This window comes from Corvus brachyrhynchos, unplaced genomic scaffold (genome assembly GCF_000691975.1).
Source record: "Corvus brachyrhynchos isolate BGI_N302 unplaced genomic scaffold, ASM69197v1 scaffold302, whole genome shotgun sequence".
NCBI classification, from domain to species: Eukaryota; Metazoa; Chordata; class Aves; order Passeriformes; family Corvidae; genus Corvus; species Corvus brachyrhynchos.
Genome location: NW_008237244.1, coordinates 8,162 through 21,296, shown reverse-complemented (window position 1 = coordinate 21,296; position 13,135 = coordinate 8,162).

Sequence of the window (13,135 nt, the reverse complement as noted above, 5' to 3'; positions counted from 1 at the left end):
CCCCTCCCTTCTCCTATTTCCAGCTGAGAGAATCATATATGTAAATTTTATATGTCTCTGATCATGAGCATTTCAAGCTTTCATTGACTCTTGACTCTCACTGTGGTTTTTATCTTTCAGCATTTTCAATAAAAGCAGATATGTTGTTAATTAAGAAATTGAACAATTGGTCTTTATGGTTACAGCAAATAAAGGCCTTAATTAATTCACTAGTCACTAATTATTAATTCACTGGTCAGAAATTGTAATGTAAAAAATGTTATTAAAGGCTGAAATGTTATTCTCAGCCAGCTGACTTTCTCAATCTAACAGTTAAGCTTCCAGTCCAAGGTGGGCATTCAGGATCCCTCTAGAGTCGAAGGTGAGACATCCTACAGAAATTCTGTGGTGAGTCAGTCACTAATTCCACCTATTTTAAAATTAAAATAAATGCCCTTGGATTTGATTCTCTCTGTTGATTAGCTTTATCAATTAACAATTCAATTTTTGGAAGCTAAAATTAGTCGCCATGAATCCTAACTTAAAAATTATGGAATACTCAGTCAATGGTATTTAAAAAAGGGGCTTGCCTTGGTTCAGTTACTCCTGCTAAGACATCCCCATTAAATATTTAGTCCCATTGCTTTAATATAAAACAGCCTTAGACAGATAGCAAAACCATAGATTGAAAAAGCCTGCTGGAAAAAATTGTACTCAATGAGCAGACATTTCCCAGTTGAGAGTAGCCCTGCATTAAACATCAAATATGTATTTCTGCTCTGGAAAAAAGAGTAGTAGTATTCTCTTCACATGTTTCAATGATCTATCTGGTGGCAAAGATAGTAAATGTTTAATTTATTGTTACTTTAGATTGACAGGAAGCACAGCTCTTCAAGGCTCACTGAGGATATATGATGTCCAGTTTATCCTTTCACTGAAGTGACTGAAAATGCTGGTCTTTCTTCTCAATAAATTTGTTTGCAAGTAGATTTCTTCAAATCTGTATGTGTTTTTAGTCATCTTTCTCTGATTTTATTGCCTGAGCCTACACTACCCAAACCCAAATCTGTATGATGACATGGGAAACAAGAGTAAAGATTGCTTGTGCTTGCCTTAACTACTGCCAATGCAATAACAATAACATGTTAATTAAGAGTCTGTTCACCCATAGTATTTGTTTCAGTGCTTTGCCAATGCTGCGGTAAATATTGCTACTGGAACTAATGCAAAACTAATCAGTTGTTTTTTACCTTGATGGTAAAACTGTGCTTTAAAAAACTTAATTGTGTCTCTAAAATTACTGACTAGTCAGTAGAACCTGATTCTCTAGAAAGTAACAGAAACATTCTCTTCTAACCATAGACCAAAGTCATGCAAGGATATGTACATTTTTTTTAAGAAAGGGCAAAGCAAAAAGAACAAATGAAACACAGGGTAGGATAAAGAGGGTGTGCTGAGGAATATTGATCAGTTTAGAGAGTTCAAGTCTCCTAGACTATCTTAACTAAGACACAATCTTGGCATACAATGAATAAATTAATTTAGGCTGAAAATTTAAGGAAGACTCATTAACCACTTATACTCTTGAACAAGACTTTCCATAGAAATAGTAATTGGGAGGCAATTCATTCATTTTAATTTTGAGCTAGTTAAGTTTATGGAAAGTTATCTATGAGACAGCTGTTTGAAATAGCAGGGGACTTGATCTAACGACTCTGCTAACCTGGGCTCCTCATACTTATCTTTTGAAAACATCAGATTTTTCTTACTTCCATGTGTTCCTAGGTATTCTGTGTTTCAAAAAGATCGATAAAGAATGGCTACCTTGTTCTGTGCAGTGAAATCTTTTATTTCATGGCATGAAATTCCACAGACTTAAGACCCCAACTAAGACAACCTGCTGTTAATAAAAGATACTCTGTATATAATACTTCCTTCTCATGAATGCATAGCAGCCAGGCTGTTTTCCCCACTCTTGGTTTTATCTATTGTATTTTTTTGTTCATTTTCATTTCTGCCAAATGTTTTAATTCAAAAACTAGAATTTACTTATTTATTTTATATTTCTGGGAGTTATCAAGTTTATTTTTTTCTCCCTTTCTCACACAAAACCTACAAGAGCTTTAGGGATTCTCTTATCTTTCAGGAACATGAGCATGTCCCTACTTCCCAGCATGACCATATTTCTCATTCTTATGTCTGATTTTCCACTGTTCAGTGGGATACTAGTTGTATATGAATACCATTCCTTAATTTTAACTAGAATAATATTCATAAGATATTGGAAAAATCTATCTCATGGTAAACTCAAAAAAAGATACATAGGCTCACAAGCTTTAGATATAATTCAGGTTTGTTGCTCAATAGCAGATGCAATCTGAGCAGCCACATCTATATGAAAATACCTTCATCTCATGTAAGTCACATCCTATACTATTAACAATTTATCTTTCTATTCTGTTGGGGGTTTTTTCCTCAGAAGAAAGAGCTATTTTTCAAGAGACAACTTAACAAGAAACTTACCTGAGGTATTTGCAGTCATTTTCCTGCATGGCATGGTTTCTGGAATAGTTTACACTAATAAACTGATATGTACAATAACCCTTGTTCAATCATAAAGCAGCTTTGGTTGGGATTTTTTTCTTCTTTATAGGACAGTACAGTTTGATTCACTAGGGTTTTTTGGAACTCTACTTCCAGCTGCTGCTGTAGATGCATTGCTTGGTCTAGGACAAATCACTGTCATTCCACTTCCCTTTTCACTCACATTAAAAATGTGGGCCCCACTGGGTGCCTTAAATCACTGAAGAGTACAGCTGAGGCATGGGTCCAGGCCAGTGATGAGGTTTGTAGCTAACCAAAGTGAAATGGTAAACAAAACACAATTTGTTCTCTTCCTATCCCTAGTCTCTGTCAGATAATTACAGTAGTCCTGGAGGTGATGACTGAAAGCCCTGGAGATGCAAAGGAACTTTTTCTTTTTTTGGAAAGGGTAAAGTATATGCACTGTTTTATATACAATTCCTCATACTGTGCTCCTTAAATTAAAAACATAGCATATACTGCTCTTTTACCTAAATAACTATGTTCTGAAGATGTTAATCTACTCTAGAAAAATAGGTTCAGGTTTTTTTAGAAATAGAGTTTTACAATTAGATTTATATAATTAGACTACAGAAAACATAATCCAGAGGAATGGTGATATGTATTTTACCATCAAAGATTTGCAGATCTTTCCCATTGACCTTCTCTTTAATTACTTTGTCCTTTGGTAATAAAGTTAGCTGGAACTTTTCATTGCATGATATTTGTACAAGATTAAAAATATCCCCAGGAACTTACACACTGTCAAGAGTAAATTAATACTCTCATGCTCTTGATGGAACTAGAAACTTGGCAACTGAGTCAGACATTAGCCTGTAATATTCTTTCAGTAAAAGCCTTTAAATGGAATTAGTATGTTTCAAGAGTGCTTCAGAGGATCTTATTTCTAAACTTCAATGAAACACAAAGAAATGTAGGTGATGTGGAGATAATACATGCTATGTATTTTTGCATAGTTGCATCTCTGGCTTTGTCTGGCCAGAAAACATACAACATAGCCACACACAAACAACACAACCCCCATTCCCACCCCCACTCGGCATACGTGAAAGGTATATATAGTAATGAGAAAACATAGAATGTTAAAATAAACTAAAATACGTTAATATGAGCTGAAATTAAGAGGGATTTCAATTTAATTTCCTTGCAGTACCTTTAACACTGTGTATTAGAATCCAGGACTATGTTACCTCAGTTCCCAGTAAAGTAGTCTGTCAGCTAGTACTGCCTTAATTTCTTGGGATCTAAATCTTTCAGGCATTACTCTCATACACATTTCTCATCCAAAACTTTCCAGTGATCCAGTTGTAGGTGGAGCAGTTGCAAGGTCCTGTGTGAATAGTTGTTGTGAGGAATGGAGATGATCAACAGCAACAAATGAGACGTATCTTTAGCATAGTATCCTCAAGAAAAGAGAATTTCTCTGTGGGAAATGAGAGAGGTTGGGGTGCTGACAGTGCCAAGTGGAGAGGTTTAGTGTACTCATTGCAGGAGCTCACCCTATTCACCAACTTGAGGACAGTGAGCAAAAGCATTTGGACACCTTCTCTCACCAAGCAGTTTGGATTCATAAGATCAAGCAAAATCACCCCAAATGTCAGCTAGGGTCTCTTACTTTCTACTCATCAGTTTCCAGAACTCACTAAAACATGATGAGAGAATATGATGGGGTTGAAGGGTGGAAGTGTGGGTTCAGCTCTCAAATTGAGAAAATCTTCATCTTCAGAACTTAACTTTGGCTGTCAGTGTCACATCTCTAAAGAAAAGACTGCTTTTTATTTATTCTGCAGTGTTCCTTTTTCATGTGTCGTACAAGCTATCAGAGATGAAAAAAACCATTTTGTTTTGGTAAGTCCTTGGACTAAGGCCTTAGAAACATGGATTCCATTTGTGCTTTTTTTTTTTTTTTTTTGTGGTGGTGGGCATGCCCAGATCACAAGGCACAAATGAGGGGGCTGTACCTAGTTTTATCTGTGATTTTTCTGTCATTTCTGCACTTCTTAGTATTTAACTGTGAACGTCAGTATCATGTAAACGTGTTGTATATAACACTGTTCATAGTTTCAAGGAGATATATGGAGTGATTTTTCCTTGGCATTCTTTTTGTGTCCAATTTTTTGTCACTAATTCGTGAGATTTAAATTTTGCATCTAATAGCAAATGAGGAAATGCAAAAAATTGCTTAATAATCTTGCTCATTTTCTAGGATGATAAGCAATATCAAATTCTAAGAAATAGCTATAATATTAAATACTACACAAGCTTGGGAAATATAGTTCATGTTGCGAATATTGCTGTTTTCATTAAATAAGACTCGTAGCTGCTTTTTTGTAAAAAATCTGCAGTGAGTGACCTGACATTGCACTAATGTAATGATTTATGATGAGGTTTGCTTAAGATATTGAAGTTTAATACTCTTTAGAAATATTAAACAATAGATAAAAGGTGGTTGATATTATTGTTTAATTTTTAAAAGCACAGGAAGACAGAAGGATAATATCGTGTTTAGCACATCAGCCTGCAACACAGGAGACTGGAGCTGAACTCTGGTGTTAGTTACTGTCTCTGTATTGGATTCTTCATCTGAAACTGCATGGCTGACAGTACTGCCTTTTCCCAGCCCTGCTCCTCTTACACCCACTTTAATTGTAAGCTCTCAAGAATGGAAATAGTTTCTTGCTATGTGTGTGAAAATTATATGTTTTGTAATACAGCTCCAATCTTGACTAGTCCTATTAACACTAGTATGTCACAAGAAACATAATAGTCTTGCTATTATTTGTCTGAGTTTAGTATTTACAGTGTTAACAGTGATTGTGTCTACTGCCCTACTACCTGCAATGCCCTGGTCCTTTCTCTGAGGTCTTCCTATAGGTCTTGGCAGGAACTTTTTCCATTTGCCAGGTCTCATGGACTGACCCAGAATTTAAGCTGCAATGAGAGGATGCAGGGCCAGCACTGCCTATACTGCCTTGGGTACCACGGCAGTATAACTTGTAACAATTTCACTCAGGTTAATTTTCACTTTTTTTTGTGTGTTTTCTTTTGGTACTTGAATTGGCTACTCTGTATCTGTTGCAGGCTCTGAAAAATCAGATTTCTTCTGAACTCAGTCCCTGAAAAGTCAGGGACTATTGCAAGAAGTATTTCTGAACCAAGACGGGAATAAAAGTCAGAGAAGAACGGTAGGGTTTAGAGTTCAGAAGTGGTTCCACAAGGACAACTGAAGAAAACTTTTATTACCTGAAAATAGCTGTAGGGTTGGTAAAATATTACAAATCAGAGGGTTTGACCTTAGTGCAGGGAACGTTTTATATGCAGTTTTAAGGAACAAGAACTTTCCAAGAAATGTGTTCTGACTGAAGGCACACACTCTCCTGTGGGTTGATACCACATTAGCTTGTGGAACGTAGCACATCTCAGCTGAGATAATAGAACTTACATTTTCAGAATATTGCTCACATAGGGAATGAGTCAAAGGTCCTTTAAGTCAATCGCATTTTCCCTTTTTAAAAGTATGCATTGTTAAATCAGTAGAACTGAAATCATAGGCAGACCTAAGTGAAATAGTAAATGTAGATCGACATTAAATCTATGGTTCCTACCCTTGGTAAATCGCAAAGTCCTTAATTCCAACTTCATATTGCTTCTTTCTGAATAATAATATTCTAAGCAATTTATTTATAAATTTCAACACTGGAACCTCTTGATATGAAACACAAGCTTCTATTGGGTGAACTGATAAATCAGAATTGCCACAGACAAATGCAACCTGTGAAATTACCCAAGTTACTAGAGAGAGACATTTGCTGTATGTGGATCAAGGGTGTGTTTGCAATGAGAAAAGCAGGCAAAAAGAGGTATTTAACTACCCAGAGGAACCTTTCTCTTCCCTCTTAACCAGGTCATGGCTGCTGTGGGTCACATGATGGAGGTCTATATTAGTTACTTGATGTACTTCAAGGGTTCCTTTGGTGCACAAATTTGTTCTACATCTGTACTAAAGGAACCACAAGGTACACTCTGAGGTGCAGCACTGATGTGCTCAAAACAGGTTCCTTTCTCATGGATTCAAGGCCAAAGTTGCACCCTGAGGAGGAATGAATAAAACAGCAGGAGTGTTCAAGTGGATCTTCAGGTAGTAGAAAAGAAGTTTCTGTCTCTTCTTCTATCCTGAAGAAGAACATCAATAAGATGTTCTTCTTCAGGATAGCCATGCACATTTCATTTATTTCCTTAGTTTGAGCTTTCTCACTATGTCTGATTGTAAGAGAAAACACTAACTTTGGTTCAAAGCATAGATAATACGTTTAAGGGCTACAGAATAATTTATACTAGCTGCAGAAGACTGGACTGAAAGTAATATAAAAAAATCAATATTGGTAAAAAAATAAAACTTCAAAGGATATGTGAAAACTCTGTAACAAGTACTCTGCTTTTGGAGAGTTCACAATGTAAGTAGCAAGACCTTTTCTCTGCATGAACCTGGGATCTTAAATAAAAACCTAACTAAAAGTACTAGTAAAAACCTAACTGAAGCTGCTGGTAAAAGTAACTGGTTTCAGAATTTTTTTCCTCTCAAAAGAGTGATTGTTTATGAAGAAAGTAAGGAATATTTTAAAGTGAAGGAAGGTTTTGATTTTAATAATTAAATTTATCTTCTTCCACATTTCATGAGCAAACCCACAGATATTTTTGTGAATTTCATGGATCATGACTTTCATGTTGTGGAAAAAAAATCATGCCAATACTCTTCCATATCTTGTATAGCTCTAGGTATAAGCAACTACAGTTCCTTACAAATTTATCATGTGTAAGACTTCCTGTGGATTATATTGAAACTCTTGGAAGTGGCAGCAAAAAGAACCCCTGTGGCAGGAATACATGAACAAGACTTCCTACCATGATGATGTGTCACTATGTTATGACATTTCACTCTGATGGCAAGAAAAGTGTGAATTTTCACTGTTGTTACACTGACCTGAATATTTCCTTACTTCGGAATTGCAGGAAATTAATTTGCACACATACTCTGTTTCTATACTATATTACTTAAGCTATTGGAGAATGGATACTCTCTCAAGACAACAGACATAAATTTGTTGCAGAAGCTTCATTTTCTTAAGTAATTTTCATGGTCTTTCTTAGCAGTTCACATTTCGGTAAGAGCAGAGCCCCAGAAAAGCAAAGGAGTGAATGCAGCTGGAGTCACGGTAATCATTTCTCCCAATTTTGAGAGCTACTGAAGGAGCAGTGAAACTAAAACCTCTACTCTTGTTGTCTTGCTGAGGGAGGACTAGCTGAAATACCTGTCAAGCACTCAGCCTTCACAATCCCCAAATCACTAAGTTTTAAAGACGAGCTGTTTTGGTACTTGTTATGGGAAATGTCCAACCTTGTACTTGGAGAATTAGTAACTCTGTCTTACAAATCCTATTTTTAAGTATTGCTGCCTTGAAATTAAAAATCTTAGAATAAAGCAATCTAACAAACCATAAAACCACTCGTGCAATTAGGCATCTATCAGCTGAGATGGATGATTCAAAGAGCTTTGTCAGAGCCTATGAAATCAGACACCTGAAAGAGAGCATTAATCACAGCAATCAGAACCAGAGCAGTGGCAATGATCTCCAAGCAATGGAAACCTCTTCTCAATGAAACCTCTGGCTGCAGCTGGCCAGTAACAGTACAACAACAAAACCCCTGCACAAAAAGACTAAATGCAGATGTAAAAGTGACACCACCAGCAAAAGAACTTTAAGAGAGATTTATGTATCTCATCATGGAGCAGCAGTAAACTGAAGTCGAGAGGCCTTTTCACTTTGTTCTTTAAATATTGCTACAGAGAATAGCTGAAGGAAAGCAAACCTTAAAATCAGAACAGAAAGCCAGAATTGTTTAATCCAGACATTGACTCTTACACCACTTGAACAATTTCTTTAAATAAAAAATGTTAAATTTAATTCAGCTAAATTGTGAGAACAACTGCTAAAAATATACTGATAAATGCACTGTTCTATGTGTTTAGTTTTCAGTAATATTACTCCTTATTATAATATTCCTATGGAACTCCTTTTGTGCCATTATTTTTGTGCCACCATAACAATGTTTTCCAAAAAACCAAATAGAAATATTCACTGGGTAGGAAAACATGTACCAGGAGAATTTTTGTTCAACTCTGTGGACTCCAATTCACACGAAGACAATCCAGACATATGTATCTAACACCTCAGGATATGTACTTTACATTACAAGTAATGCTTTGCCAAGCATCCAAAACCACAAGAAAGACTTTAATGAAGGACAGTAACAATTTGCCTCTAGGATATCTCTAATTTGAGTATAACTTGGATTGTCTTGTGGGAATTTTGCTTGTTTGGATAAAATCTGAATTTGTTTTGCCTGCATAAAGATATTGCTTAAAGAAAAACTGCTGCGTTACATAATATCAAACAGCTTAATGACTACATCTAATTATATTAAAGACTAAACTACTGGAAGCAATGAAAACATTTCAAATTTGATTATAAACATGAAAGCAAATGGGAAGCAGCAAGTTTAACATAGACTGTGCTATAAATGCCCTTGAAATATCTATGTCCTTGCCATCCTTCCCAATACCAAGCTATGTTTTGTAGGTCATACTGTAAACCATACTTGGAGAAAAGCTCCCTGGGTGAAGTTACTAGAATTGCCTTTAGCAATTGTTACTGCCTTTAACAGCAGCATTGCCCATTTCTGGAAAAAAAAAAAAAAAAAAAAAAAGAAGAAAGAATAACTGTGCAATTTGACTTTCTTTTCTTCCAAGCACAGGAAGGAAATGTTGACTCAGTTTCCCAAAATCCATCTTGAAATGTTCAGCTCTTCACAAGGGAGATTAGAAAATTAGTCTTTACAAAATGAAATCTGAATCTTAAAGATTCAACACTTCAGATATGAAGATTAAACCAAACTATCAAGTGGATTGAATTTTTCAGCAGACTAAGCATTGCACTTGCATGGTGGGAGATGCAGCCATCTTCAATTCAGTAGCTGTAGCTGTGTGGGCAGAAATACCTCAGGACATAATAGAGAATGAAAGCTTGAAGGCTTGCAGTGCCTGACAGTTTAGAAGAGCCTTAATTCAAAGAGAAGTATAACTAAAAAAAAAAGAAAGCCAAAAAGTATTTCTTTTCTTATTCTTTTTTATCTTCAATTCTCTTTTCTTAGAATTTATTCTGCCAACAAAACCTGGTTAATGTGTTCTAATGTGTGACTCATGTCTAGTAATAGCTGGAATTGGAGTTTGATACAGGATTATTTACTGTATGTTGGCTTTCTTGGGATGTCCTTCAAAGGTAGTGAAAGATGTCAATCCATTGGTGACCATAAGCTGATGTATCAACTGATACTGGCACAGGAATATGCCTGAAGGTTGGGATGCCATCCAGAGGGCCCTGAACAAGCTCAAGAACTGGCCCATGGAACTTCATCAGGTCCAACAAAGCATAGCACAGGGTGCTGCTCCTGGGTTGGAGCAACCTCCGGTATTGCTACAGACTGATGGGTGAACAGACTGAGAACAGCCCTGCTGAGAAGACTTGGGGGTGCTGGTGGGTGAGAGCTGGATGTGGCCCAGCCATGTGCACTCTCAGCCCAGAAAGCCAAACGTGTCCTGGGTTGCATCCAAAGAAGTGTGGGCAGCAGGGCCAGGGAGGGGGTTCTGGCCCTCTGCTCTGCTCTGGTGAGATCCCACCTGGAGTGCTGCAACCAGTTCTGGGAGCCCCAGTACAGGACAGACCTGTTTGAATGGGTCCAAAGGAGCCATGAAGATTATCAGCTAGAACACCTTTCCTGTGAGGAAAGGCTGAGAGAATTGGAGTTGTTAATCTTGGACAAGAGAAGGGTCTGGTGGAACCTTATTGTGGCCTTTCAGTTCTTGAAGGGAGCCCAAGAAAGATGGGGATAGACTTCTTAGCAGGACCTGCTGCGATCGGACAAGACATAATGGTTTAAACTGAAGAAGGGTTGATTTAGATTAGCTATAAGGAAGAAGTGTGGGGTTTTTTTTACAATGAAGGTGGTAAAGCACTGGCACAGGTTGCCCAGAGATGTAGTAGAATATGAGAATATTCCAGGTCAGGTGAGTTGGGTCTCTGAGCAACCTGAATCTAGTTGAAGATGTCCCTGCTCATTGCAGGGGGGTTGGATTAAATGACCTTTAGATGTTCCTTCCAACACATTCTATGATTCTAGGTAGTGAAAACATAACATACAACATGAAAATATTCTGCAGTGGAATTTGTGAAGAAAAAGCAACAAACATAAGCTGAAAGTTAAATATTTCTTTTTTTTTTTTTTTCTCTTATGATCATTCAGTCCATATCATTTTTCTAGAATTTCTTTACTACTGGCATTTAGGGTCATGCAGATTTTATTAAAAGCACTTGCAGGCTGCACTGGTTCTGTTTATTTCTGTATATTCTTCACGGGTGGACCCAAAGGTTGCTCATTGATCAGTGTGGTCTGTGTACACCCCATAAATTTCCTTTGCTACATTTCTGTCACAGCAGCCATTCCTTCCTGCACAAGTTAGTAAGTTTTGTGAGAAGAAGCACCTGGCTTGCTTGTTTCTCTGAAGTTACTTGCATGGTATTATCACACAGCATAAAGGGCATCTGAGGCTAAGCTCAGGCTGGGCAGCAATGGGGGCTCTTGCTTCTCCAGGATCTTGAACCTGAGCACAGGAATTCACTGTGTGCCTGTGCTCAAAGAGCTGTAGAGACAACATCTGCTTAGATGGCTGAGTGTACTCCAGTCTATATGGCTTGTATGCTAGGCTGCATCATTAAAAAGTTTATATTTATCTCTGTAACTTGCTCTCATTTGTAATATGAAAGAACAAATGAAGAAGTATAACTGTTCTGACAGAGAGCTATTTTGGCAGTGAATAATTTGCTGTATCAAGTGATCTAAACACTTATTTAATTTGACAGCAGTCATTGTCAGCTATTTCAGAGATAAACCTCTAGAATGATGTGTGCAGGGACAGTTTTCTTCTTTGTACTAGAAAAGTAATTTTTTCATGGGTTTAAGGATATTCTCTGTGTAGGTGAGTTTGGGCAGTGGGCATAACATTACAGTCACTGTGATATCTGAATGCATCTGAGAACGGGTGTCTTATAATTATTTAGTTAGGATATTGATTTATTCCTTTAAAATTTTTATCAAAGCCTTTTCCCTTTGTTCTGTGACAGTGAGTTTCACAGGTTAATTGTGCACATATGAATATGTTGATATGTGCAGTATTTACATACACTCTAACAAATATGTTGCCTTTGTATATTCCTTTGTTTCTATATCATAAAAGATAAATAGCACTCTTTAATTAACAATGTTTGTAGGATTAAGTGAATGTGGGGGTTTCACACTTTAATTTGCTTTCTTCAGTACTACGTCCTTTGCTGTCCAAACAACTGCCAAGTAGGTGAATTAACACAAAATTTAATGACAAATTTTAATTCTGTGTATAACACCCTAAGAAACCAATTCGAGGCAAATCAGAGCTGTTTAAAAGCTGATATGACAATGTATTCATTCAATTTCATGCTCCTAGTACAGTATCCACTCCTGGGGAACTGTTTCTAACTTTCATTGTTTAGGTGAAATCTTAATCACCAATTACCCCAGGTGACTGGAAAAAGGGAAACATTGAACCCATCTTAAAAAGGGTAGAAGGAAGGACCCTGGGAACTACTGACATCATCCTCACCACTGTGCTTGGGAAGATCATGGAAAAGATCCTCCTAGCAACTCTGCTAAGGTACACAGAGAACAGGGAGGTGATTTGAGACAGCCAGCATTGCTTCACCAAGGGCAAGTCTTGCCTGACCAATCCAGTGACCTTCTATGATGGTGTTGGGGCCCTCCCCCTGCCATGTAGCCCTGGGACAGGGGCCCTGGGGGGGAGACATGGGGTTTCCCTGCCCCTGGTCAGCCTCATTCCCCATTGCTTGTTTTGTGTTCCCCTGCGCGGGCAAGGACCCTCGGGTCCCGGGATTGCCTCAGTTCCTCAGCAGAGCCCCGGCCATGCGGCTGGAGAAATAAACATCTCTGAAACATCTACCAAGAATTGGTCCGTATATATTTCTTTTCCACGGGCCTCCTTGTTTGATATGCATGTTACAGTATCCGCACTGTAACAAATGGTAGAGAATTGCTGGCAAGACACTGATCCCTAAGGACAGAAAATTCATGAGTAAAAACCACTCTAGATCTCTCTCTTCTCACCTTGGTTTGGATATTCTCTCTGGATTATGGAAGAATCGTGGGAAATGTGGCTGAGTCACAGAAAGAAATGTATCTAGAAGTTAAACAAATCCTTGAACAAACAACAAAACAAGAAAGTATTTTTTCCGGGAGATCTAGAACATTTTTTTAACTGGCTTTTCAAAAATTTCTTTTATATTTCTCAAGACTTACTTTTTGATATTAATCCTCCTGGAATTACTGGAATTAATCACGGGTGTTTTTGGCACAGGATCTGGGATGAGATAAGGGATCAAACAAAACA